The sequence below is a fragment of the Eucyclogobius newberryi genome, unplaced genomic scaffold, assembly GCF_026437365.1.
Source record: "Eucyclogobius newberryi isolate DKJ021-1_F unplaced genomic scaffold, fEucNew1.0.hap1 SCAF_2, whole genome shotgun sequence".
Classification (NCBI taxonomy): domain Eukaryota; kingdom Metazoa; phylum Chordata; class Actinopteri; order Gobiiformes; family Gobiidae; genus Eucyclogobius; species Eucyclogobius newberryi.
Window position 1 is genome coordinate 13,112,696 of NW_027315834.1, and position 26,555 is coordinate 13,139,250.

At 39.0% G+C, this 26,555-nt stretch overlaps 1 protein-coding gene across 2 annotated transcripts in view; it reads right to left on the reverse strand.

Moving 5' to 3' along the window:
* The window catches only part of vav2 (vav 2 guanine nucleotide exchange factor), a 357,645-nt gene that overhangs the window by 245,316 nt on the left and 85,774 nt on the right, over positions 1 to 26,555 (reverse strand). The window lies entirely within an intron of this gene.

Below are 26,555 nucleotides of genomic sequence, written 5' to 3' on the forward strand. Positions count from 1 at the left end.
ACTAATCAAAATGCCTGCCACCCTCACTGTCCAACACATACTATGGGAAACATAAGGTACTAGCAAAGCGATGCATAATTCTTGTGAACATAAAAAATGCAAGAAGCAGCATTCTAAGCAGTTTCTATTCCAAGGGCAACACGTCTCCAGCCACGCCCAGAGTCAATGCACTATCCTGGGGTCGCTGGCCCTGGATCAAGACCCTCACCACCCGCTTCTCCACTGGTTCCATTGGCTATTGAATATTTAACATTTTATTTATGCATCTATGCTATTCCAACTCATTTATGCATCTCTTTACTGCTATTTATTCCATTATCTTATATTTTAACACAATTTTGTATCTCACAGAGAGCTAATTGCTCATTATAGCTGATCGCTTAAAACTAATTTGTATTGATTCACCATGACCTTTACTTCTTAGTGGACCAAATCATTCCCAGTCTATTCATTCAAGGCATTTTGCTGCATTCTATCCTCTTATTATATCAAAATTAGCATATTTATGTCCCAACAATGACTGCGTAACCCACTTATGCAAACAATGCATATTTACACTGCAGAGAAATTACTCTTCCTGTATTTGCACAGTGCCTAGTAAAATATTCCACAGCCAAATCGCCATTGGTGTCTATATGATGGTTCCTATAACGGCATAGGAAGAAGATTCAAATATTAATGATAATCTAACTGCGTCCCATCACCCTACAGCCTTTTGAATGTGTGAGATACATAACCTGTCATGCAATTTTACATGCTGCTTAAAAATGCTCTTTTATGGAGTTATGAAGCCGGAAGTGAACTATAGAAACCAGCTGAAAGGTTAGGCACGGAGCAAAATTATCTTCTCTCAATTTTGGATTTTAATCATTCTGAATTTTAATTTAGGGCATAAAGCAATAGGTTAAGGATCTATGCCCTATGAACTGTGAACCTTTGTCATTTCTAATTTCCTGTCCCCATTGTCTGAATTAATTAGGAGTCCATTCGTATCAACCATTTAAGTAGGAGAAAGCTCAAATAAAGGTCCAACTGGGTCTGTGAAATGAACCCAAAACCTTTTTAAAGAGACTCAAACATTGGCAAAACAAACGTTATTTTTTAGTTTGATATTACACCATTGGTTCTTAACCTGGGTTCGATCGAACCCCAGGAGTTCGGCAAAGGTCAAGACCCACATCCGACTCATATGATTCGTGATGACACGCCCCGCTTAGCCTATCTGTGCTGCAGGAAATTTGGCGCGCTCAGTAGTCGACTTGTGACTGTCGTGATGTACGTCCTGTGATTTCTTTCTTAATCTTTAAGACTGAATCAAAGCCCACCTTTCTGGGCAAAGTCTTGGTACCAGCTTGCACCTAAAAGGGCTAGAAGGACCAGGGAAATTGCCCAGAGTCAAACCTGTATCAAAGTCCTCCTTTCTGAGCTAAGTTTTGGGGCCAGGCCAGAGTCCCCTGAGTCTAGCCTGAATCAGTGCCCTTATATCTGGGCTAAGACACGGCACCAGCCTGGCCCCAAAAGGGCCAAAAGGAATAGGGAACAGGCCCCAGAGTTTACCCTGCTAAAAAGCCCTCCTTTTAGGGTTAAGTCTTGTCACCAGCCTGGCCCCTAAAGGGCCAAAAGGTCAGCCTCTGGGGCCATTTCCCTTGTCCTTTTCTATAACCACTATACTATAATATAATATATTTGCAAGCAATACTTGAGGAAGCTGAACATAAAAATGAAGAAAAGGAACAGACTTTGTTGCAAAAATGACATGAGAGTGGCACTTGCCAAGGTGAATTTGCGTATTTCTGAACTGGTCTCTGAAAGGCAACAGCAGAAGTCACACTGATTTGCAGTAAATATTCATTATTATGTTTTTCTGTGAAAATGTTGTTATTTGAACACATTGATGTTGATGCATGGTTCATTTCTTTGAGCACCAGTAAAATATATACCTATGTTTTGAATTTGAAAAAAATCACATTTTATTTTTCAAATTAAGAAGGGTTCGGTGAATGCGCTTATGAAACTGGTGGAGTTCAGTACCTCCAAAAAGGTTAAGAACCACTGTATTACACTAAATGTTTGCAAAGAGAACAAGTAGCATAATGGGATGACAACCAGGCTATTCTTTGTATCGTCTTTGGTGGTTTGCCTGCCAAAATTATTAAATCTAACCTTTGTAAATTAAGAAATGTCTTCTTTATTTCAATATGTTCTTTTCAAGGGCTGCCTGGGCCACGGTCAACTGCAGCACGGATCATCAAACAACTACACATTTGCACGGAAATAAGATATTAATTAGACATTAAAAAAGATATTTCCAACCCACATGAACTGTTCTTCTGGGCATTAATTTACAGCATAAAAAGCAAAAACTTCTTCTCGTAAGAAATTGTTCCAAATACATTCTTTTGAGCCTTTCATTTAACCTTGTCTTATACAACAAACCTACGGAAATTGAATCCCTGTCAAATTACATTTCAATGTCATTTCCCATTTCTAACCTTACATTTATAGTAAGATTTCTCATGGGCACTGGCTCATCCTCAAACAACAATCTTAATAATAATAACTTCCCTAATCAAGAGCCATATTCAATAAAACATGCTCATGATTTCACAGTTCCAAGGGAGCCGTATTTTGCTAGCACTATACCATTGTGTGTCATCCAAACTTCCTCTGCGGACATTAAAAACAGCATTACGTTCATATTCCTGCCATTATAACTCCAAACTGTTGCTACAATGGAACATTTGAGGCCTCATCTGAATTTGCTCGCGGCCCTAATTAGCTTTGCTGCTTTTGATAAACGCTCCGAAAGATCAGCTCCACTCCAGTGCCCTGGCGAGGGTGAGGGCGCGTGGTAAGATCTGATGGTGTAGCCTGATATTTGTTGGCATTTCCAATGGCCACGCCCGCTTCATTCTCATTCAGGAAAGCCCACCTGTTCAACCCCCGTGTCACAGCGAGCGGGAGACGCAAACGCTGATGGAAATACTAAATGAGATAAGGCTGTGTTACTAAGACAACATGTAGTCACTGGTTAGATTTGTGCATGTTAAAACAAAGGAAACCTACAGAGTGAAATGGGTTAGAAAATACTTGTTGTGATTGTCAAATAATGTAAAAAAAAAAAAAAAAGGGGATTCATGAATGTTAAATAAAAGCGAATGGTTGTATATAAATTAAACATCCATAAATGGCTAAACTATACAATAAACTGTACTTGATATTCACATTTATCATCAAAACAACATTCACAATATTATCCAATGTTCATCATATTTTGCATGCCGCTAAATGCCACATAGAGAAGTTTAATGCAACACTTTGGTACACTCACTGTAAGTATGTGGGCAACCATCAGCCAGATTAGTTACATAGAGGACCTTTAACTTAAATTTAACTTTAATTTCTGTATTCAGTATCATCATTGACCAATTTCCTTTAAATAATTGCAAATAAAAAATGACAGATTTATTTTTTATTTTTTATTTTGTGTATTTGTTTTATTTATGATTATTATAATTCTTAAATCATTATTAATTTTAAAATTATAATTTGTATTTTCTTATTTTACAGAGGTCAGTTTATTTTATGTATGTTTTTGTTACTGTATGTTTAAAAAAAAAAGAAATAGAAAAAAAAGAAAAGAAAATAGAATAATAATTTAAAAAAAAGACTAATAATAACCAGGAAAATACCATTGATAGTCACAGTTTACAGATTTTTCAATGGAGTTGGATCCAAGTAAGGAAAAAACTTCCAACTGGGTCTGGAAATTGAACCACTATGCCACATTGCCAAGGATAAAATGACTGATGTGCCATTTTATTTGGCTTAAAATAGGCAAATTGAACTGTTGTGTTATTTGAAATATGCTGACACTTTTGGTGAAACTATGTTAGGATCAACTCCCTGCTGCATCTGCTTGATATTTAGCTCGATGTTCTTTGTTCACACCTCAGTCATTCTTATTCTCACCACACAAGCACACAACCCCAGTGTCACCCCATCGGAGAGCCTCGCTGGCCCCTCAGAACCTCTCCTGATTGGCCGACCACGCAAGAGTGACATTTTCAGTTCAGCGGCGAAGGTTATCGAGTCTGCGGATCGTGGGTTTAGAAAAATCGTATTTTCTATGGCCCCTGATATGAAAAGGTAACATTTGTCGGAGGAGTGCGGTGGATGGAGAGAAAGAACAGGTCTGGTGATGGAGTGGAGATGTGTCTGACATAATAATGTATGTTGGCGATAAGAGGGCCGCACTGAGGAGAATGGCTATGATCATGAAGAAAAAGGCCATTTGTGCTGGAGAGGAGAGAGGGGAGGAGAGAGGAGAGGGGTGAGAGGTGAGGGGAGAGAGGAGAGGGGAGAGAGGAGAGGGGAGGTACAGCGTTGCAGTGGACACCTCCTCGGGCTCCACACTCACAAACATCCATCTGGAATTGCCTGACCCTGTGTGAAACTCTCTCAAGGCTATGAGCTGAAAAATAACAAATAGTTGATTTTGGGAGTGTTTGGAGAGAATGGTGTGCAATGGTTTTCAACGGGTGGGGCAGGGGTCAAAGGTGGGTTGAAGGGGGAACGTCAAGAGGGTCGTGGTTATGATTTTGAGTTTCAGATTAGTTATTGAGCCTTAAATCCAATGCTTGACAGTAGACACTAAAGCTACACCATGAGAGCATTTGGTGCAAAAAGAAGCAACTAAACTTTCTTCCTGTCTATTTCATTAGGCTTAATACACATGTAATATATGATGCTTTTCTTTGAGCAAATCATTTGATTAACGTGTGATTTCAATTACGATTTAGATAATAGTGTTATTACGTTTCCATAACTGAGAAGTCCTAGTATCTTTATATTCAAACAAATCCCAAATACTCTATAGAGCTTCTCAAAGTGGGGGGCGTGTAAGCAGACAATGGAGGCAGGATGGAGGTCTTGCCCAAACACAGAGCAACAGTATGCAACTGGGAGCCAGAAACGAACCACCAACTTGTGGGTCAGTAGCTCGGGCACTCGCCCAATGCCAAAATAACAGTGAGTTCTCAGTTTGAAGAGATATTTACTCACCAACCTGTCTTGACACTTCACCCAACACAGTGATTTGACTGAAACGAATCATGTAAACCGTGGTCGTGAGAGGTTAAAGTCTAACGTAGTTAATTTGGAGAATTTACCGTATTCTAAAAAGGTTCATTTGTCCAGAGTTTATTTTTCTCAGCACATTCTCAGCCTTCTTCACTCTTGTCACGTGATGTTCCTGTGACGTGATCTGTCGGTTGATTTACTCATTTTGCCTTTTGCCTGACAACAGCGCCCTCTTCAGTCCAACTTCCTCAGGACAGAATCCCAGGTGCATGAGAGTGAAAAGGCCCTCTCGTCCCGGTTTATCATCTCATGTTCCCATATTTTAACTGCCTCCTTAATCCAGCGGCGATGTTTGTTGCCTTATAGCCAAATTGTGTTTGTTCCATTCAAGACAGTTGGAAAACAGCACCAAAACCTTTGTGAATCAGCTGACAAGACATCACAGCAACACCATGCAACACTCTGAAGAAGACCAGAGAAACTGTCGAGTATGAAAAACAAAATAACCTTTTAGAACATACGAGGTCAAATGATGGATTCATACTGCTAATGATACTGTATAACCAAACTTGTAGTGCAATTCTGTAACCGTGTTGTGAGAAACGTGCGCATGTCGGAACACAAACGCAGCTCGTGAAAATACTACGTTGTGCGTTTTCACCACTCGTACTTAGACTTTATTGGACCCCATTACGATAAAACCATATGTAGCGTTTGCTCGATTCCGTTACTTAAAATAGCCGTCAAATGCCATCACGAGTAATGGAATACAATAAAAGGCAATGGCAAAGCTGCTCGCAAAACCAAATGAGATGTGATGTTTGGGGGATAGAAAAAGGCTCTTTAGGCAAATGGAACAATTTGAGTTTGATGAGTGGAAGGAGTCTGTAACGTAACGCAATCAGCATTTAATTTTAGGGGAAATAAAGAGGTTTATGTGACTAATATGACACGCCACAGGAGGGATGGTACTGCAGTAACTCAAATACAATGAAGTGTGTGGGTGAAAGTTTAAAAAGAAGAGCGGTGTCCATGGAGCTAGACTCAAATGAAGGAAAGATGGATGAAGTAATCAAGAACATAATAACAATTTGCTTTGGTAAGAACTGGGATTGAACCGCCAACTTCCTGGTTATGAGATGACTAAATAAACGTACAACCTGAGCCACTGTAGCTCTCAATGTAAAAAAAAGAAGATCCAGAACCTGCAACCTCTAATATATAGTTATAGTTGATATTTTACTTTCTTCCTGTCATAAAAAATAAAATAAAAAAATCGGTGAACCAAAAATCTGCAACACACTTCACATTTCATCTTGCAATAACAGCAACAAACAGTGTATCCTTTCCAAAAGTTCAATTCTCTATTTCAGTAAAAAAAAAAAAATCTATTCGTGCAAAACAAATGAGCTAGAATATTGGCTCCCTTGTTTCCAATTTCACATGCAACTTCACTTCAACTAATGACTGCTATATTTCTGCTCTCGGAGACGTGGCGCCGGGAAAGGTCACAAAGACACGCTCTGAAGACGCACGGAAATGAATGGAACCAACAAGGAAACTATAGTCAGAAATCTGCAGTCTGGAGGTGGTCTTTTCTCCGGCTGGAGCGCTCCACTGAACCAGGAGGAACAAGTTGTACCTCAAAGGGCTCCTATTCTGCTAAATCAAGCTTGTTTGAAATGTGTATCATGTTGTTTTATTTGTGGATGTTTGAGTGCGTTTATGTGTTTTTGTTAAAACTCCATACACCTGTTTATTTCTGCACCGACATCAACTACAAAGCATATGTTGAACCAAGCTATTGTTTTAGCATTATTCAAACTGCTTAAAGTGCCCCCTACAGGTTGGACTAGTCAATGGACTAAAAAGCAGTTAAGATAAATATATTTTGGATTTTGCTAAATATTACAAAAATGTTATCACAGAATAGCAATTTTTTAGGTTTGTAATTTCACTTTCTGTTTGTAATTGATGACATCACACTTGGAAATTACCCAGCAAACACTGGGCAAAAACTCATCTAATGTAACTTTTTTTTTTATTTGACAAATAAAAATATATGAAAGCGCCTTTATTTTGTTGAATTCATATTTGACTTGAATGAGTGTCCCTAGTGTGATGTCACTTCCTGTCATTTTCAACAGATTTCTTTACGTTTTCTCCACAAATTCCTGCTCGATTGATGTAAAACTAAGATTTATATGTACAACAAGTATAAACACACAAAATAAAGACCCAGGACAAACTGGAGGGACAATGTCTCTCGGCTGGCCTGGGAACACCTTAGGATCTCGTTGGAGGAAGTGTCTGGAGAGAGGGAAGTCTGGGAGACCCTGCTGCCCACACGACTTCGGATAAGTGGAAGAAGATGGATGGATGGACTTCACAGTTAATTACTAATGTGCCATCAGCTCCTCATCTCACACGCACACGCACACGCACACGCACACGCACACGCACACGCACACGCACACACACTTCAGAAATAACCAAGGTGTGAATGAACTGCAAGTGCCAAGTTGTTCAAAAGTCATTAAAACCCGCCGACTAAAGCATCATATAGGAGCTTTAACACGAGGAGACTTGTTGAGGAGGTGGGGTGTGGGGTAGAAGGTGTCAGATGTTTTGACTGAAGCTTTGAGCCGTATTACTACGCCACATCACACACAGAATAATGCAGCTGCCCGGCGGGGGGGCACCTTTATCGAACGTACAACCCCCAGCGCGTGTCAGGATCTGAGCGAGACAAATTACTGCTTCCTTGTTAAAACCTGAGCAAGGGTGAATTAGTCGGGGGGAAAAGGCAAGGGAAGTCTGGGAGGGAAGAAATATCTAAAAATATTTCGGGGGTTAAAAAGGCATTTGGAAGGCAGAAGTAGTAAGAAAGGAGGAAGACAGAATGTGATGTTTTATGCATTGCTGGGTGTGTTGTTGTCAAGTGACTTTAGTATATAATTTATGACTAAATGAGAACATGCAGTGATGAGGTCCGGGTTTCTAATCCCAACGTATTGAAAAGCATTGTCATTTATTTCAAAAACAAATCTGTGGCCAAATTACATCCACCTGAATTGAAGTAGTTTCTGATTTAGAAGAGACATAAGCAACATTGAGAATAGTTTGTTCATACTCTAAATGGAAGACGATTTTGGAAAAACACATCAAATTGCTTTTTTTCTGACAAGCATTAGATTAGATTTACAAAAAGTATGATTCTGTTCAGAGTGCACTTTGTAAACACCTCCAGGAGCATTAACATTTGAGAAAAGAATGGAATATGAACTGATAAACTTCTACCAGAATCACATACATTTCAGAACACGTTTGTAAAGGTCTAAACTACAGCAAGACAAGATTTTCAACAAAAAGACATATATATGACGGATATTCTGTTTGTTTCAGAGGAAATTCTATTATCCATTATCAAATTGTATCTATTCATATGTATAATAATATCTATTTATCAAATTGCAACCTTTGTGATTTGATATTTTGGGCCAAATTAAATAGCGATTTCGATTTGATTTGATAAGTTATGCAGCCCTACATTACACATTGCTAAATTAAATATCTATATATATTTTTTTGCATGTTCTAATCTGCCGTCTAAATCAATTATTGTAGATTTCTTGTAGGACTCTTCCGTGCCAAAAACTCGCATTAATACTATTAACTAGAATGAACAAACCATTAAAAAAGTCTACAAACAATCTTAATTCAGTCTCATTCAAACTAATAATGACTCTTTTCTACCTTTTAGCAGCAGAAACAGACCCAGACGCGGTGATGTAACCAAATGAGAACATTACCATCCACTTTGAAAGCACTGTTAGGGGGAAAAATGAAGGGATTTCCAAAGGTTTTCACTTGTGTCTAGATTAGAGCCCTGGAGAAGTACAATTATCTGTCCGTGCTGCTTCATTTGTCTCTGCTGCTTCCTAATAAGACATACAGCCCCTGGGGTAAGAGTTTTACAGTAAAAGCGTAAAAGTGAGTCGATGGATTTTGGGATGGCCCTTTTTGTTTTGGCTTTGAACAGTGCCAGAGTCTGAGATTAGATGTCAGCTTTGTTTGTTGGAAGGTGAATCATGGACAATGAGACGGCCGCACAGGATCTTGGGCGTTTTCTCTTTGTTTTATTAAAAGTTTTGAAGTTAAAATGACCATCAGAACAATTATTTATCTTTCTCTCTGTGTTTTTCTGTGTCTTTTTCCACCATTCATTTATTTAAGATAAGATAACATAAACCTTTATTTGTCCCCCAATGGGGAAATTTCAGTGTTGCAACACAAAGTAGATACAGAAGTAAATAATAAAAAACAGATAACTTGCAAAAAAAAAATAAAAAACACTTATAGAAAAGCTCTTATAAAAAACCTTTATACTCTTAATGAGAAATAAAACATAATAACAATAGTACCACTCTTATTTCAGCTTTTTTGTGCAGGCCGTGGCTGCAGAGCCGTGGCGCAGTCAAATGGCCCAGCAGTTTCAGGAACCGCGGCACTGCCATACAGCCTCATGGCTAACCCTAACCCTAACCCTAACCCTGACCCTAACCTTAACCCTGACCCTAACCTTAACCCTAACCTTAACCCGGCACGGTCTAAAACGGTGCGGTCAAATAGCGCAGCAGTTTCAGGAGCCGCGGCACAAAATAACATGGCAGTTTCGGCCGTGCGCCGCGGCTCTGTAGACACTCCCTTTTGTGCAAGTACTTCATTTATTTATAACACAATTTAACTGATTTTGTACATTTCATTTCGTTTGCAACCTAACCAGCCACAATCCTATGACTAGAGAGGGTCATGGTGAGGAAGTGTGTTTCTCAAGGGCACAGCAACAGCATAATATGGATGTTCAAGCAAGGAATTGAATCGGCTACTCTCCAGTCCACATATGGCATCCTCAAACGCCATGGTAAAATGAGATTACATTTAAAAATGAATGACTTCAATGGATTCAGCTTGAGACAATAACTTTATGAATTTACTTATGATGTGCGAATGAGACTATGATAATGTTGTAAATGCTGTTTTGAAGTAATGCAACATTTTATTATGGGGAATTTGGTGGTATTTCTGAAGTTTTGAGATTACTTTTACAGCCGTGTTACATTTGTCTAATATTAAAATCTCATCAAATACATTTAAACTCATCTTCCCAAATGTTTCTGTTGGATTCTTCTGTTTTTCTTCTTCCCACTCCATTTCGATAATCGCTAATACTTTTTATTATTTGTATTACTTTGGAAACATGGACACAATCTGGATGTAATTGAGTATATATAAATATGAACATGTGTGTGCATCTATTCACTTGTAGTAAAAGGTATTCTTGTTTTCCTTCCTGCAATTTGTAATTATTGTAAACTAAAGGTGAAAGTTACTGTCATCAGCTTGAAATAAAGCAATCAATCAATATTATTCAGATGCTGCGGGTTCTATTCCCAGATGTGCAGGACCTTAAATTAACCTGACAGTTTGCACCAGTTACCAAGACTCAAAAGTGCGCGACAAATTCTTCCGTTTCACGTCGAAAAATATCGTCCTTTGTCCGCGTTTCTGCCTCAGACGGGGTAAAACCGTTATCCAAAGTTGAATCATGGATGATCAAACGTCTAGCCCGACTCCCAGACCTCGTAGAGAACGAGTGCTGCCTCGCTTGTGTCTGGGAGCCGCGGAATGCCCTTCTGTGTTGTGTCTGTGGCCATGAATCATCGCGTCGCTCACCTTCTCCACACAGGAAGCCGGCGCACAGCGGGACATGACCTACTCTCAGCGGGAGACCGTACCACCACAAGAAACACCGGCTGAGCTCCTTTTCCGCAGCCAAAAGCACGGGCTCCGCGGATGTCATAAACTCTACTTCAGCCTAATGATCCGGAACTGAGGTGTTGATTGCTTTGTGCTAAAAGGGAGATTTACGGCAAGCTTTGTGCATGGAAATTGATGTTGTGTGCCGTAATAGAAAAGGGAACATTTTCTGCAATATTTGATGAAAAGTGGGACAGAATTGTACTTTTGGGGATTTTGGGAATGAAGATCCAAGCACATTTTGAATACGCAAGTTGCTGTTGACAGGTAAAATTAATTATTCAGGGTTTTTCATATGTATAACTAAGAATAATGTATAGAAAACAAGAGCAAGCAAGGCTGCCTTTCAGTGTGGTGTACGGGGTTCTCTCTGGGGCCACGACTCCACTCAAATACATTGGTTATGTCCTGTTTTAGTCCTAGATTTGTTCCGATGTCATAGGAAGAATACTACATGCCTGGAATATATGGATGTCACAATAAAAAATCTTAGTGTTGCGATTATTGTGGGGGAAAATCTCAATTCAACAATTATCCACAATTATCAACTAAACAACAGTGAAATATTTCATTTTCTTTCATTCCTGTGGTCTAACATGTTATTGTTCAAGTTTGTGACCGACTTTAGAGAATGACACTTCCTGAAAGACAAAATAAGGTTAAATGTGACAAAAACAGCCAGATAACAACTGTTGCATTACATTTATGTCTATTTATGCCGATAGATTGAACCGAAAATACTTAATTTTGCTTCTTAAATTGACACAATTATTGTTTTTTTTGGTTCTTACTATTGTGACCTGAATAATCACAATTATCGATTAACCTAATGACCTAGAACTGGGTCACTTTAATCCTCAGTGGGACTTTAAACAGTCTGTCATAGTTCAACATTAGAATAAGAGAAGAGACTAAGTGGACAGTTCAAAAACTTGGAAGTTCTTGGAAATCCAACTGTATTTGAGAATTCAAATGACTTATTTCTTTGTATCTGGCGACGAAATGTTTTATCAATCTTTGCCATGACCACCATTTTGACATTTTCCAGAAAGTTATTAAACCACAGCTAAAACCCTAGATTACTTTACCTAAATCCTGCTTTATTCACTCTATTCACAAGTACTCTGCAACGTGCATGTTATCTGAAGTACACCTGTCTTATATAGGGGCCAGATTATACGGGTCAATGCTGAAATGTGAATACCCTAGAGCGCGCACGTCGCCCCCGATCGGACTCAATTATATTTGTCAGGTCCGCCGTGATGGTTCGCTCCTTAACATTCATTTCATCAAAAGGTCAGATGAAGAAGTCGTGTCTTCATCGAGAATGACAAGCCATTTGTCACCGGCGCTAATGTCCGCTGGAAATTCAATCAGGGATCCAGAGTGTCGGTCCAGACTGAGGGAGCAAAGAGAGAAGCCGGGCCGGGCACTTTGAGGGCTTTATATGTAGTCTAATCAAAGGTGTGTAGTACTCAGTTGTATTTACTTCACTAACTTATTAAGGAAACTGTACTTCTTGGGGTAGTTTTCAGACTGCATTACTACTTGAGTCATTATTTGTTGGAAGAACAGAACTCTTACTTGAGTAAACATTTTGGTTCCTTGAAGCTTGAATGTGAAATGATGTAAACATTGGCGTTTCTTGCACCGTTCCTTCAAATACGATCTTGTTTTTCTCATTCCTGTGCGCTATGACATGATTGGACTGTCAACTTGACCATTCTGATGTTGAACCATGACAGACAAATAGGACGTTGCTTCCATATAGTTCTCGTAAAAATACACACCCGCTCAGTCCCTTCATTCTCACTGACATGGATCATGATTGACACACATGTACACACTACTACTACTGCTACTACTGCAATTACTAGGTCTACAATTTTGTATTTCACTGGCATGTACATCTTTTTTGCCATCACCTTGCCCAGGGAGTGCAGGAGGAAATGAGTAAATCTCTATAACCTCTTTTCTCGTTTGTGTAGGCTTTTATGTGCATATAATTAACAAACCAACTAAACCAAACTAAACTGAACAGCTGATTACAAGGAACAAATATTGCATCACCTGAGGCCAGTTTAGTTCAAGGCAATTAAAGATGCCCTACGTAACATTTCAGGTGGGACATTGACACCTACTCGTCTTCATGGAGACGTCCACAGTGTTGCATTGAACGTATCCATCCTTCAATTATAAAAAACATGTGTTATTACAAAGAGCGAGTCTCCACAGACCTGACCAGTAACATGCTCAATGTCATTCTGTGGAACAAACACATATTTTTAAGGGTTAAACATCATAATTACACAGATTTGTGCAGTATAAAATGAGTTTAAACTGCATAAAGCCATACCAGGGCATAAAGAAATACCAGTGATATTTCAGGAATGTTGCGCACCAATTTTTCCTTATGTAAAAATAACATTCTGAAACTGTTTTATTGTCTGGTGTCCTCAAAACTACAAATGTATGTCCCTAATGCTTTTGCCTAATTCCTCACAAACACCCTTTGGGTAAAGTTTGCAACATTAAACCAAATACATGCATCTCTGCTCGCTGCTGTGCCCCAGGTCGGTGCATATTTTTGAGGTCCCTTGCTGGGTTCCTTCCCCTGAGACTAATGAGCTCCGGGGGCCAATCTCCAGGTCTCCCAGATGTTACAGTCAGAAGAGTGGTTTTCAGTGGGAAACTGTAGATCGGAGCATGAATAAAACATGGCACCAGTATGCTAATATGCTAATCTCATCCTATTAGTTTTAAAAGTGGCTTATGGATTGACCAGGCAGCGTTCGTTAGTGGTTTGTGTTCAAATGTGTGGAGTTACAAAGGGATAAGGAGGCTTTTTGAGGTTAAGCTCCATTACAAAAGACTGGAGCAGCGAGTGGAGAGAATGATCAGAGAGCAAGACGTAATTCACTTTCACCGTTTAAGTGGCTACACAGTGCAGGCTAATCAGATCCAAGAAGCTCTGATGGGACACTGCTTTTGGACGTACTGTGAGAGCAGCGGAACATAATGATATTTAAACCGTCTTGGAGTCATCCCGTGTTTTGGGTGTTGGTGAAGTCAAACTGCCAATAATATCGGGTTAATTAAATATTTTGTAGAGCATAGATTCAGCTGCAGGTTCTCTATATCTTATGAACAAGAACATACAAGTGAGACAGTGAAGGCATGAGTTTATCTTTTGTGATCTCTTTGTTTCTTGGTTGTTGTCTTTTTTTCTTTGTATTATAAGTTGATCTACTTTCTGCTGGACTTCACTGTGCCTTGACATGTAGGAAGTTTACAGTTTTGAGAAACGGCTACATATTTTATAGTTTTCTGACGGCTCTGACATGTTTTGTCCTCAGACCATTTCTGTGTCCTTGAGTCAGTGAAGAATATATATGTCTAAATATGTCTAGCATACAGTATCTTCTTTTCTGTCCATGACATTATAGTTAGTAGAACCTGAAGCTATAAGTATGAGAAAACTGTACAATCCACATCACCTCATAATAGAGAGACAATGTTGTTTCTCCAAAGCAATATTGTTAGAGTGAGGTTAAATAAGTCAAATTATGTACTCAAATAGATATTCTCTTTTATCGCATTAAAACAAAAGCACACAGCACTTTTTGTCGTGATCATAGCGTCCAAAATGTCACCAGCAAACACACGGCACGCCACCAAACCAGCAGTCACTCTACTTTACATACTCCATTAACCAGATTAAACGTCATTCATCCAGTGTTCTGCCTTGGAACAGAAAATCAGAAGGATAAAAAGCGTTTCGTGAGGAGCGGGGCAGAGTTCCTCGTACACTGAGGGTCAGGCGGAGAATAGGGAGGCAGCGAACCCTGAGCAAACTCAAAGAGAGCACCGCCTCTTCGAGAAAGGCTTTTGTGGTGGACAGAATCGGAAGAATGGAGTAAGAACGAATACAAGGATGTGTCTTGGAGGTATGGTGCAGCGGACGCTCTCTGCTGAAGGGGAAACATAACAAACAGGATGTGACATTATAAACCTAAAAAATGAGCCATTCAGAGATAAAAAATTTGATCATTTTTTGCAACATTTTTTATATATAAAATTGTATTGCATTTTAATTCAATGAGTCATCCAACCAGTCATATGGACTTTAAAATGCAAAATACCTAGTTAATTTTTTTCACTAAATAACACAATAAATTGATCAGAATATTGTTCAAAATGTAGTCATTGAATACCTTCTGTACACGTCATCAATATTTTGTAGAATTTGGAGCATTTTGGAAATATGAGAAAGAACCTAAATATCCCAGAACTACCCAGAATTCACATGGAAAAGTACACTTTTTAAGGGGTCGAACTTAAGCATGGGTGATACCGTAACAGTTCAAGTATCGTCCAATATCAAATTTTTACCGATATCTATATCAACTGATATTCGGTGCAGGTATTTTGTCACATCAGAGTTGACTTTTTATATAGACTAATGAGTAAAAATGGTAGTAAACGAGGCTAAAAATATGGTAATATATTTACTCAATCATGCAACAAATTAATTATTTATATTATCTGAAGGTAAATTTGTGACCTTTACTTCAACTTGAGAAAATCAGTAAATATAGTTTTTTACTACAGTTAGAACATGCACAGAAGCTTAATCCTCCAGCTAAGAACCAAGGCCATGTGGTTCAAACTTCTTGGGACCAAATATCTTCATTGGGCTGACTAGCAAAGGGACCCGGTGTTCAAAATGTATTGATTTGAGAAAAAAAACTCTGAAAAAACTGAATTACTGTCTTGGACACGCCTTAGATTTGATACCAAACAGATTTAGCGATAAACTTTACCATTAATTATGTGTGAACGGTATATACCTACACACACACACACGTTATCTGGTCAACATATGTCAGAAATTACCAAAATTGTGTTGCAGTCAAAGCAATAACATCCTGGTCGATTTCAATCAAAATACCAATGGTAAAATTCCAATAATTTAAATGCAAATTAATGCAAAAAAATGTGAAAATCGCAACAAAAAAGTAGTTTTTTTTTTCCATTTGAAGAGAATAACACAAATAAAAACAAACATGTGGCCAGTCCATAACCAATTTAGCGCAAAGATTTCACCCACAGCCATTTTGAAATATTAATGAAACTCCATTAAATATAGTGCTTATAAGAGCAGAAATACAAAGGATTTTCTCAGTCATAGCTGTAAATCCGCTGGGAGAGCATTAGATCATGTCACTTCTCTCACCCGTCTGGGCCGCAGTGAACATGGAAGTGACAAACAAACGCACCCAGAATTATTGTCTTAGTGCTGCCTGACCTCACGGCCCATTTACTGTGACCCGAGAGGGGCCCCGCAAGAGCAACTCATTATTTATGACAAGCGTCCGTCAAGTGGTACAAGGTTCATGAGGATGTGTTTTGTCAAAAAAAAAGAGTTAATTCAAATGCCACGTCAGGCATTTCTGTTCGGTAGTTACTTAAAGGATGAATAACAGTTACATAGCACATTTGGATCAGTTTTGTTATATATATATTGTACTTGATCATTGTGTTTAATGAAATGTATGCTGCGCTGGTATTGGGTGATGTCTAGAGATCGACGGATATTCCCTAAAATTATGGATTTTACAAACTCACCCAAGGCCCTGTTTTACCACAACCTTTTAGTGCTGTTTTGTGCTGGGCCCTCTTCTCACTAAAGTGTTATGTGTATTATTTAGCGGGTCAGGCCAACGAAACATCGGCCTGTGCTGGAGATTGCCAATAGCCAATATCCTAAAAAGTGCATAGATTGGTCCGATATCTCAGCCAAACAATATAAACCACTATCATATCGTCTATTGAAGCCAAAGCATCAATAATGATAATGGAATTGAAAAGGCTGGATCACAGCAGCAGTAAGAACCCAAAAAAATACAAAAGACTTGCATTTATATTATATTCATTATTGTCATCTACTTATTGAGAATGTTAGATCAAAGCCTGGTCTAAAGGTCTAAAACAAAAAGCATATCTAAATGCTACTAGTATCTCTCACTTTGTAAAAAAAAAAGTTTAACTTTTTGTTCCGATTACACATTTTGTTGTATTTTTGGTCAATAAACCCTTGTATATCTAAATCTGAACCAATCAACCCGAAATGCCGTCTGCTAGAAGAAATCTTAGGCATTTTTGTGGCTTAAAATAGATATATAGTATAAATATAGTATGTGAGTGATTGGTGGTGGTCGGACGGGCCGATGGTACAGATTGGCAGCCTCACTTACATCAGTTTGCCCCAGGGCAGCTGAGGCTACAAGTAACTTATTACCACCAGTGTAGCATGAATGAATAATGCTGAATAAAGCGGATTTGAGAGTTGTACAGGTCAAATGCATTTATACTATCATTATATATTCAGACAATACTTTCATGTTAAATTTCAGAATATTTTTGGGATCATCATGCAAAAGCCAATCTAATAAATATCACTGTGACCTGCTAATGTGTTTTGTTTCCAAGCAACAGGCCGATGTGCAAAGGATGAAGAAGTTATTCTGCAGCAGACCCCGGTCCTGATGAATGAGGAGAAGGTCCGCAGAAGGTCCACTCTCTCATGGAGCGCTGCAGGTAATCTACCACTTCAGACCAGGCCCAGAAGAAAACTGCATCGCTCTTCTCCTGTGAGGCTACTACACAGCTCCAGCAAATACTTCACCGGCCAAGTCCACCCACCGTGTACATTTGCATCACATTTTTCTTCCTGAACAAATGACAGTTGTAAACATCCCATAATTTATACGGTTTGTTTCTGTTAGAAGTGATCAATTCCTCGACTGAGCTGGAGTGGAAAATAAGATAAGATAAGATAGCCTTTATTTGTCCCACAGTGGGGAAATTCAAATGTTGCAACACAGATTAGGTACACAAAACTCTTGTTAAAAAAAAAACGTATTAAAAAAACTCTTGTAAAAAAACCTCTTATATATATATATATATATATATATATATATATAAAAAAAAAAAAAACTCTTATACTCTTAATAACAAATAACACTCTTATGTACAGCTGTTATATGGACAGAAAATATTGCACCAGGAATACACAGGCCTCACACAGGAAACACTGCCGCACTGCTGTAATTCAGATTGTGTTGTTGCCATTTAAAACAGTTAAATCCAGCTTTGTGGACTGGCCTGATCCAGTTGGCCTCGGTATCAAAGGCAGGTGTGTGCCGCAGTCGAGAGGTTCTTTTGTGGCCCCTAGAAGCTGTGCAGACGACATGGAAATATTTTGGTGGCAGTGTAAATAAAAATCCACTTTTTGGACATGACTTTTTGCCTCTGAGCCTCTCTTCCTCTGCCATTTAACCACTTCATGCTGCACTGCCCACAAAACGATTGAGAGATTAAAGCTATTTACAAGAAATTACATCTAACTGTGCAAACTAAGGACCTGTAATTGCATATAACTTTTGGAGCAACAATAGACTTATTTTATCCTTTTTTTTTTCCAGTGTTTGTTTAAGATTGTGAGAGAAAACTCTAAAGAAGCACAGGAGATTGAACACAGCAGTCACAGCAGAATTACGACTTTTGGCTGACTGAATAGCTCGGTCATCATTAGATTTAAATTGACATTATAACCTGCGATTTGTGCCATGTTTTAGTCTTTAGTAGTTCCAAACTAAAGGACTCTTACAAAAGAAAGAGTTAGGGATCAGTTTGTCACACCAAAACTGAACTTTTTAAATGAGTTTAAACTACAAGGTTATTTCTTTATGCAGTATATGTATGGTTGTTTGAAATAGAACATAGAAATAAGAAGGCTATTCACACAATAACTTCTTGCAGATTAATAAACTCTAGTCTTTTATAATTATTTAATTTGCCTAATTTGTTTTTTATACAGGGTTTGGTCAATAGTTTTCTGTTTTTTTTCCCAAATAAAAAGAAAAGTGAAAGATGCCTGCAACTACATGTCAAAAGGTTAAGCAAGTTTCTAATGAACAAGAAATGATTCGTGCTGGAGGCATTTTGATGAATATGAAATTGTTATAAAGAGTTTGTTGACGATGTAAGCCTATGAACTTTAAAAACACGAAGTAGCCTGTTCTGGGGAAAGATGAGAGAGATAGTCTAAGATCATAAATACACATTAGTAGACACAGCGTTCAGTGCTCATGATAGCGATTACTTAGCAACCCGGAGCCAGTCCCATGTATTTTTCCCTATAGCTGTTAGCATTAGCCCGAATAATCAAGACAGTCTGGCCTGGTACCAACTCATCGACCACGTTTAGGTCAAAGCCTCGTTAAAAGCCATTGCTGAGTGTGAAAACCGTTTTGTGTTTTAATTTAGAGGATAATTAGCGTGTAAAACTAGCATCTGAGCTAAAGGCTAATCAACTTTGAGCTGAGAATTCCTCTGTTCTGAGAATCTAGTGACACTAAACCTCCTCCTGTGCGTGTTATTGGTGAAGGAGACCAGATAAGTGACATACATATCATGAAATAAACATCTTATACAGATTTACTTTGAGGATTTGCTTCACCATTCATTTGTGCATGCAGGAACATATATGATTTGACATAACTCCAGATATATAAATGTCTATAAATCTCAGAAGGCGACGCCCTCAAAATGCAGTTTTAGTCCAACATAAATGAAACGAAAAAGCTCAACTTGACGCATGATGTTGACGACGAAACGACATTGCTGTGTGATTAAAAGCTTACACAAGTAACTTTTTTAGTATTACATGGGGCCTTTAGATCCATTCAAACAATACGCAGTGCAATATGACACCACAGCAAAACAGTGGCAAAAACGCCCCTCACTTTGATTTCCGTGCAGAGCCGAGTGATTGATGCCCACTCGGGGAATAGGGAAAAGCTGTCGTTTGCACACGCGGCACATTCAAGCGGCCGCAGATCTGTAAATATATGTCGCCGTAGTTGTTCTAGCGGTGCCGCCGGAGCAAACGGAGCCTTGACTTGGTAGGCGGCTGGTGATTAAAAGTGGGAGTCCAGTGAAATTAATTATAATGACTAATTGTAGCAAAAATAATGAGAAAATGATTGTGATTAAAACGATTCGCTGTGACAGGTTCAAAACACGAGAAATCAGAACTAAGAACTGTCATGCCAAATCAACTTTATGTTTTAATGATGCTATGAGGGCGTAATATATATATTTTGTCGTCCCGGTGTTGCTAAAAACAACAATAACAGATACCAATCGATACTAAATCCATGGCCTAGCACTAAAGTACATCTCGGATATGTTAGTTCCATATGAACCATCTCGGACTCTGAGGACCAAACATGGGGAATCTGCGTTTCAGTTTTATGCAGCTAAAATCTGGAACAGTCTTCCTGAAGATGTGAGACAGGCTTCTACTCTGACAATGTTCAAATCTAAGCTAAAAACAGTTTTGTTTAGCTGTGCATATGACTGAAAGGATTTTTCTCTGCACTCGTCTCTTTTATGACTTAAACTGTTTTGTGATTTCTGTAATTTCTTTGTGATTTGAATGCATTTTTCCTGTCATGTGAAGCACTTTGAATTGCCTTGTGTATGAAATGTGCTCTACAAATAAACTTGCCTTGCCTAAATTTTGACATTTGAAGAATCATATTGAAGAATCGATACTGAAAAAAAACCCTAATAAAATAATCTCATGAGTAATCAGAACAAGTTTGAGATTGCAGGTGTAAAATGGCATTGTATTATAAACAAATCTTGATTTTATTGTTATTGTGATATTGAAGCTGATATTAAGGACCAAGCCTTATCCTGAGTGTTGAAATTGATTTGAACTTTGAACAATAGATCTTTAATGGGTTTTAGTTTTGCTCTTCCACTGCGCCAAGAGCATAAAGTGACTCAGAGAAAGCACTTTAGACCAACTATGCTGGCGCTCTCAGGATTCGGACATGTCTCTCAAAAACTTCTCAAAACGAAGGAAAAGGCTCAATACCGATATCAAGACAGAACTCATTTTTTATACCATTTGGAATTATATTAAAAAACACAAAAATAATAGTCTATTTATGGTCTTATACTAGTTCTAATTAAGACCAAGACAAGTCGAATCTAATCTAATCTGATTTTTTTTAATATCGATACATTTCATATATTGTAATTGTGCATATTTTCAAGCCAAAAAGTCAAAAAGTGCAATTTTTACGATACATCTCCCACTGTCATTTCATCTCTGTTTTGTTTACATCTTTCTGTAATTTTTTTGTTACAGTAATTATGCTAAATGCTAACTATTTGACAGGTGAAATGCTGTCATAAAAACCTTAAATGCTGTGACCCACCGTCGCCCGGGTGTAACCGAGTCAGCAGGTCCTTCCGACAAATTGCTCTGTTAATTATGTTGTGATCTTGTTGTGGTCCGCCATGACGGTCCAAATGAGGCAGCGTCTTCAGCACTTACGCCTGACAACTTTAGGTCATCCAAGACTGGCCCCTGTCTCGCCGCATCACGCTGTTAGCGCTCTGGCTCTTTGGAAGGCGATACAGCGCATTATAAGCTTTTTTAGTCTGTGCAATGAAGAAGACGAGACACTGCATACAAACGCCCCCCACACGTCCAAACGGCCCCCCACACATCCAAATGGCACCCTCAGTGGAGTGTTTTAAGTCTTTTTTTTAAGACCCACTTTTTATTCTCTGGCTTTTAAGTAAGGGTGGTTTCAGTTTTCATTTTATCTAGGCTATCCTTTTTTTTATTAATTATTTCATTTATTTTTTTACATTTATTTATTGTATGTTTGTTTATTTTGTTAGTTTTATATTTATTTATCCATCTATCCATTTGTTTATCTAAATATTTAATTTAACACACACACACACACAACATATTTTTTGTACATATTGTACGCCGCATCACAACATGTGCCATACAATACATATTGTACGCCACCCTAACCCTTTACACAATAAATTAAGCTTGGGATCAAAACCATCATCCAGATATTGTTAAATGCATGGCAGTGAATATACATGTTATTTGAAGGTTTAACTTTAAATAATGTCGGTTAGAAGGATTTTTGAGAAAATTGATAGAGAAACATGTAAACAAACCAAATACTACTAATATTGAAGCGGAAATTGGTTTGAGACTTGTTTCCGCGCGAGAAAAAACAAACGGACCCAAAGCTCGACATAAATGGTTTGCTCGGTTTAGTCTGCCGTTAAACTAGAAATCTGGCTGACAATGTTGTTTGCGATGGATCCCGCGCGGATAAAAGCATCGACGCAGCAGACGGCAGAGCGGGTTTTGTTTATTTATGAGTTTTTGCACGGAGGATAGTGAACTTGAGAGCTGTCATTTGGGTGACAGCTAATTATCTACGCACTTATCGGCTTTCGGGTCTGACGAAGAAAGTCATAAATTATACGCACCTGTCGACATGATCTTATTTGCAGCGGTTTTCAGATAAATTAAATTGTCTTTTTATTAAAAAGTGTGACCGAGGTGGTCAGAGCGGGCTTATTGGAAAAGGCAGGTCGTGAGATGTTTTGTATTCAGGTTTTTAAAGATCTAAAGGCCCTTCTCTGGTTCTTATTTGTATAAAGATATGTGAACAAAGTGATTTATTTAACAAAATTGCACAAAAAAACAACAACAAGAAACAACGCATCCTTTTACTGTCATTTCTGACTTTCTTCAACCACTTTTTGTACAAATGTAAAAAAAAACTCAAAATCTTATGGTACAGTAGTTTTACAGTATGCACACAGCTGTAAACGTATTATAATATTTGTGTAAACATATTAAAATGATAATATGTGCAGTTACAGTCCATCCGAAAGCTAAACTAGAAGCTTAATCTACAATAAAACACATACAGATTTTGACAGATGTCTTATGTTTGCGTGTGTGTAATGTCATTGTGTGTAATGTGTTGTGTTAATGTGATGGAGCTGCTATTTTAATGCACTTAAGTGTTTTCTATCCATGTAAATCTACTTTTATCTCTTAAAATGCTCCGATGAACCTTTTGTGCTTTAAGTTCCTGCTTCCGAAGAGTGCACACGCTTTTTTGCTCGCTCCGCTTGCTATCGCTGCTTTCCTTATTTATTTTGCTTTTTAATCAGTTTTTGTCTTCCAAACATTTTTGCTTTAGACGTTTTCAAGTAAACCAAGGATTTTAAGAACATTTTTCCAGTTTTAACGACATATCTGACGCCAGCGACATGTCCGGGAGAAGAAGGGAGAAAGACTGTGAACGCTGTCGGAAATATCAACAAGAAATTAATGAGCTGAAAACACGGATATTTGTTTTGGAATCTGAAAAAGTTCTTCACGATACCATTCCTGTGTCAACCGATGGTAAGAAGAGCACACTTTTTACAAGAAAAACTGCTACTTTCAACCTAAACCGCAGTGACTCTGTGTCGTTTCCAAAACTGTCTAAAAACCAGACAGACCAGGCTGTTTCTTGGAACAAACTTGGAGCAAAGCCTAAACGATACAAAGATAACGTAAAGTCACCTAAAATACAGCTCACAAATAGATTTTTACCACTTTCAGAGATGGAATTAAATGAAAAAAGGAAAGATGACATGGCCAAAATACAGCGAGGAGGATCTGTGCCAGGAGCCAAGGTCACGCAGATTGTTTTGGTTGGGGACGGCGCGATAAGTTACGTGACGCATGAAAAGATAAAAACACATTCTTTTCCAAGCGCCACTGTTTCTGAGATAACGTCACTCCTTCCAAATATTATGGCTAAGCATGGAGGAGCTAAACAGCTGATTGTGCATGTTGGTGCAGTGGACATGGGGCAGGAACAGACTGAAGTTTTGAAAAAAGACTTCTTGAAGTTATTCGACGTGCTTGATAAAATGGAAATCAAAACATTCATAAGTGGACCTCTTCCAAACATCGACAGGAGGATAAACAAGTTTAGCCGGCTTCTTCAGCTGAACACATGGCTGTCCAAAGAGTGTTCCCTGAGAGGACTACACTACATTGAGAACTTCTATCTATTCTGGAAACGAGAGGACCTGTTTAAGAGAAATGGCCCCCACCTATGCAGAGGTGGAGTGAGGGTGCTGACAGAGAACCTACTCCACGCTCTGAGGCATTGGACTGGGCCTGGACAGGGTCCTGAGCAGATAGTTAGAGAAGAGAGGAATGAGAGAAGAATTCCTGCTCCATCAGCCAGAGACCGAGCCAATGTTTCAACATCAAAAGCACCACAACCTCAGCCTCCACCAAAGGATTCATCAGCAGCTGCTCCACCACCACCAGCAAAGGATTCAGCTCCAGCTGCTCCACATTCATCTCCACCGCCTCCATCAAAGGAACAGTCTTCAAAGGCCTTGGACCCATCTGTGACAAGCCCAACAACATCCCTGTCATCGCCCCTGCCTTCACACCAGCCCTGGGTTCCCCCTACAACATCTACTCCCACTAAAGATTCATCATTGTCCTTCTCATCTCCACTCTCACCCATGGGCCTTCCCAGCCATTTTGAAAGTCTGATCAAATCAGGCACTAAGATGGCTCCACTCACGCCCAATATAGCAAAGGCTATGTCAATACTTATCAACTCTTCCCTGCACAAGCCGACTACACCAACAAAAGCCCCACCACCCATCCCCCCTCGCCTCTCACCTGGTCCCAAACTCTCCTTGGCTACAAAAGCCCCACCACCCATCCAACCTCGCCTTTCACCTGGTATCTCCCATAGCTAGGATGCACTGGGTCTCAGCGTTGCCGGGACTTATTGTCACAATAAAAATCAAACCAACCCGGGGCCCTATGTAAAAAGAGCCCCCCCTAGTGCTATTTCTGTAGTCACATCATCACACAGATGGAAAAACAAAATGCGAGTCAGGCCCAATCTGAGAAATGTGATTCATATTCCCTGTGAAAAGATAAAGCCCAGTCCCACTGAAACTAGTCTGAAACTTGCTGTGCTAAATGTCAGATCCTTATGTAACAAATCTCTCTCAATTAATAATTTTATTTCTTCTTATAATCTTGATTTTATGTTTTTAACTGAAACATGGCTTGACAAAAACACAGGAAATGTAGTTCTGATAGAATCTGCTCCACCCAATTTTAAGTTTGAATCTGAAACACGAGAAAACAAAAAAGGGGGGGGGAGTCTGTGCTGTCTTTAGAGATGAAATAATTACCCGCAGGTTGTCTTTTGGGGTGTTTTCATCATTTGAGTATGTATCCTTTAAAATGGAGCTAAAACGGTCTCCATCCATTCTCTTCATTGTTTTATACAAGCCTCCCCAGCACTGCCAAGCTTTCAGTCGTATGCACAGACTTTGATGGTTTGGTCATTACAGGTGTTTTCAATGTGCATGTTGATAATATTTGTGACAGAAACGCTAAAGAGCTTGATGCTGTCCTTGAAACCTTCAGTCTTACTCAGCATGTGAGAGGCCCCACCCACAGCAAAGGACACACTCTAGATCTCATAATTACAAAGGGGGTAAATATTTCAAATGTTAATGTAATCTGTTTCTCCCAAACCACCGGTTGGTCCTGCAGTTGTTCAGAGGAGACACATAAGTGATGGCACAGGTGCACTGTTTATGGAAATGATAAACTTTGAAAATGTCTCATGTTCTAATGTAAATGATGTGTTGAACTCTGTTACATCTAGTGTTTTGAATGTTCTGGACACCATCGCCCCTATAAAGGCTAAAATGGTTAAAAATAAGCAGAAGGCGCCGTGGAGAAATGATGATTCGGTCAGGGCACAGAAAAGGGAGTGCCGCAGGGCCAAACGGAAATGGCGCAAGTCAAAGCTCCAGGTTCAAAAAGAGATTTACAAAGAGAAGCTGAACATGTACAACCTAATCTTATGTAGAACTAGGGAAAGATATTTTTCTGAAATGATTGGAAGCTGCAGTAACAACTCGCATGTCCTGTTTGCCACAGTAAACAGATTAACAAACCCTCCAGCTCAGCTGCCGTTAGAACTCATTTCCACATCCAAGTGTAATGAGTTTGCATTATTCTTTAATGACAAAGTTCAGGGCATTAAAAATGCTATAAATCCCACAATGCAAAAAATTACCCTAAAACCACCAAGACACTTAGAGCTAACTCACTTTGCACCAGTAACTGACAAAACTGTCCATGAGATCATCACCAGTCTGAGTTCATCTACATGCTGCCTCGATGTGTTACCCACCAGATTTCTAAAGTCTGTGCTGAACAGTTTGTTAGCACCATTCACTCACATAGTTAACATGTCGCTTCAATCTGGAACATTCCCAATGTCTTTGAAAACTTCGGTCATAAAGCCTCTCCTAAAGAAGAGCAGTCTTGATGCCGCAGTACTGAGTCATTACCGGCCCATCTCTAATCTGCCATTTTGGGGCAAAGTCCTTGAAAAGGTTGTTTACCAACAGCTCACAGATTTCCTCTTAATAAACAACTCATTTGATGTTTTTCAGTCAGGTTTTAGACCTCATCACAGCACTGAGACTGCTCTTGTCAAGATGACAAATGACATCCGCCTGAACACTGACACGGGCAAAGCCTCAGTCTTAATTCTGTTAGATCTGAGTGCTGCTTTTGACACTGTCGATCATGGGACCCTCTTACAGAGACTAGAGGACTGGGTGGGCATCACTGGCACTGCCCTAAACTGGTTAAGGTCCTATCTGGAAGAAAGGAAGTACTTTGTTGA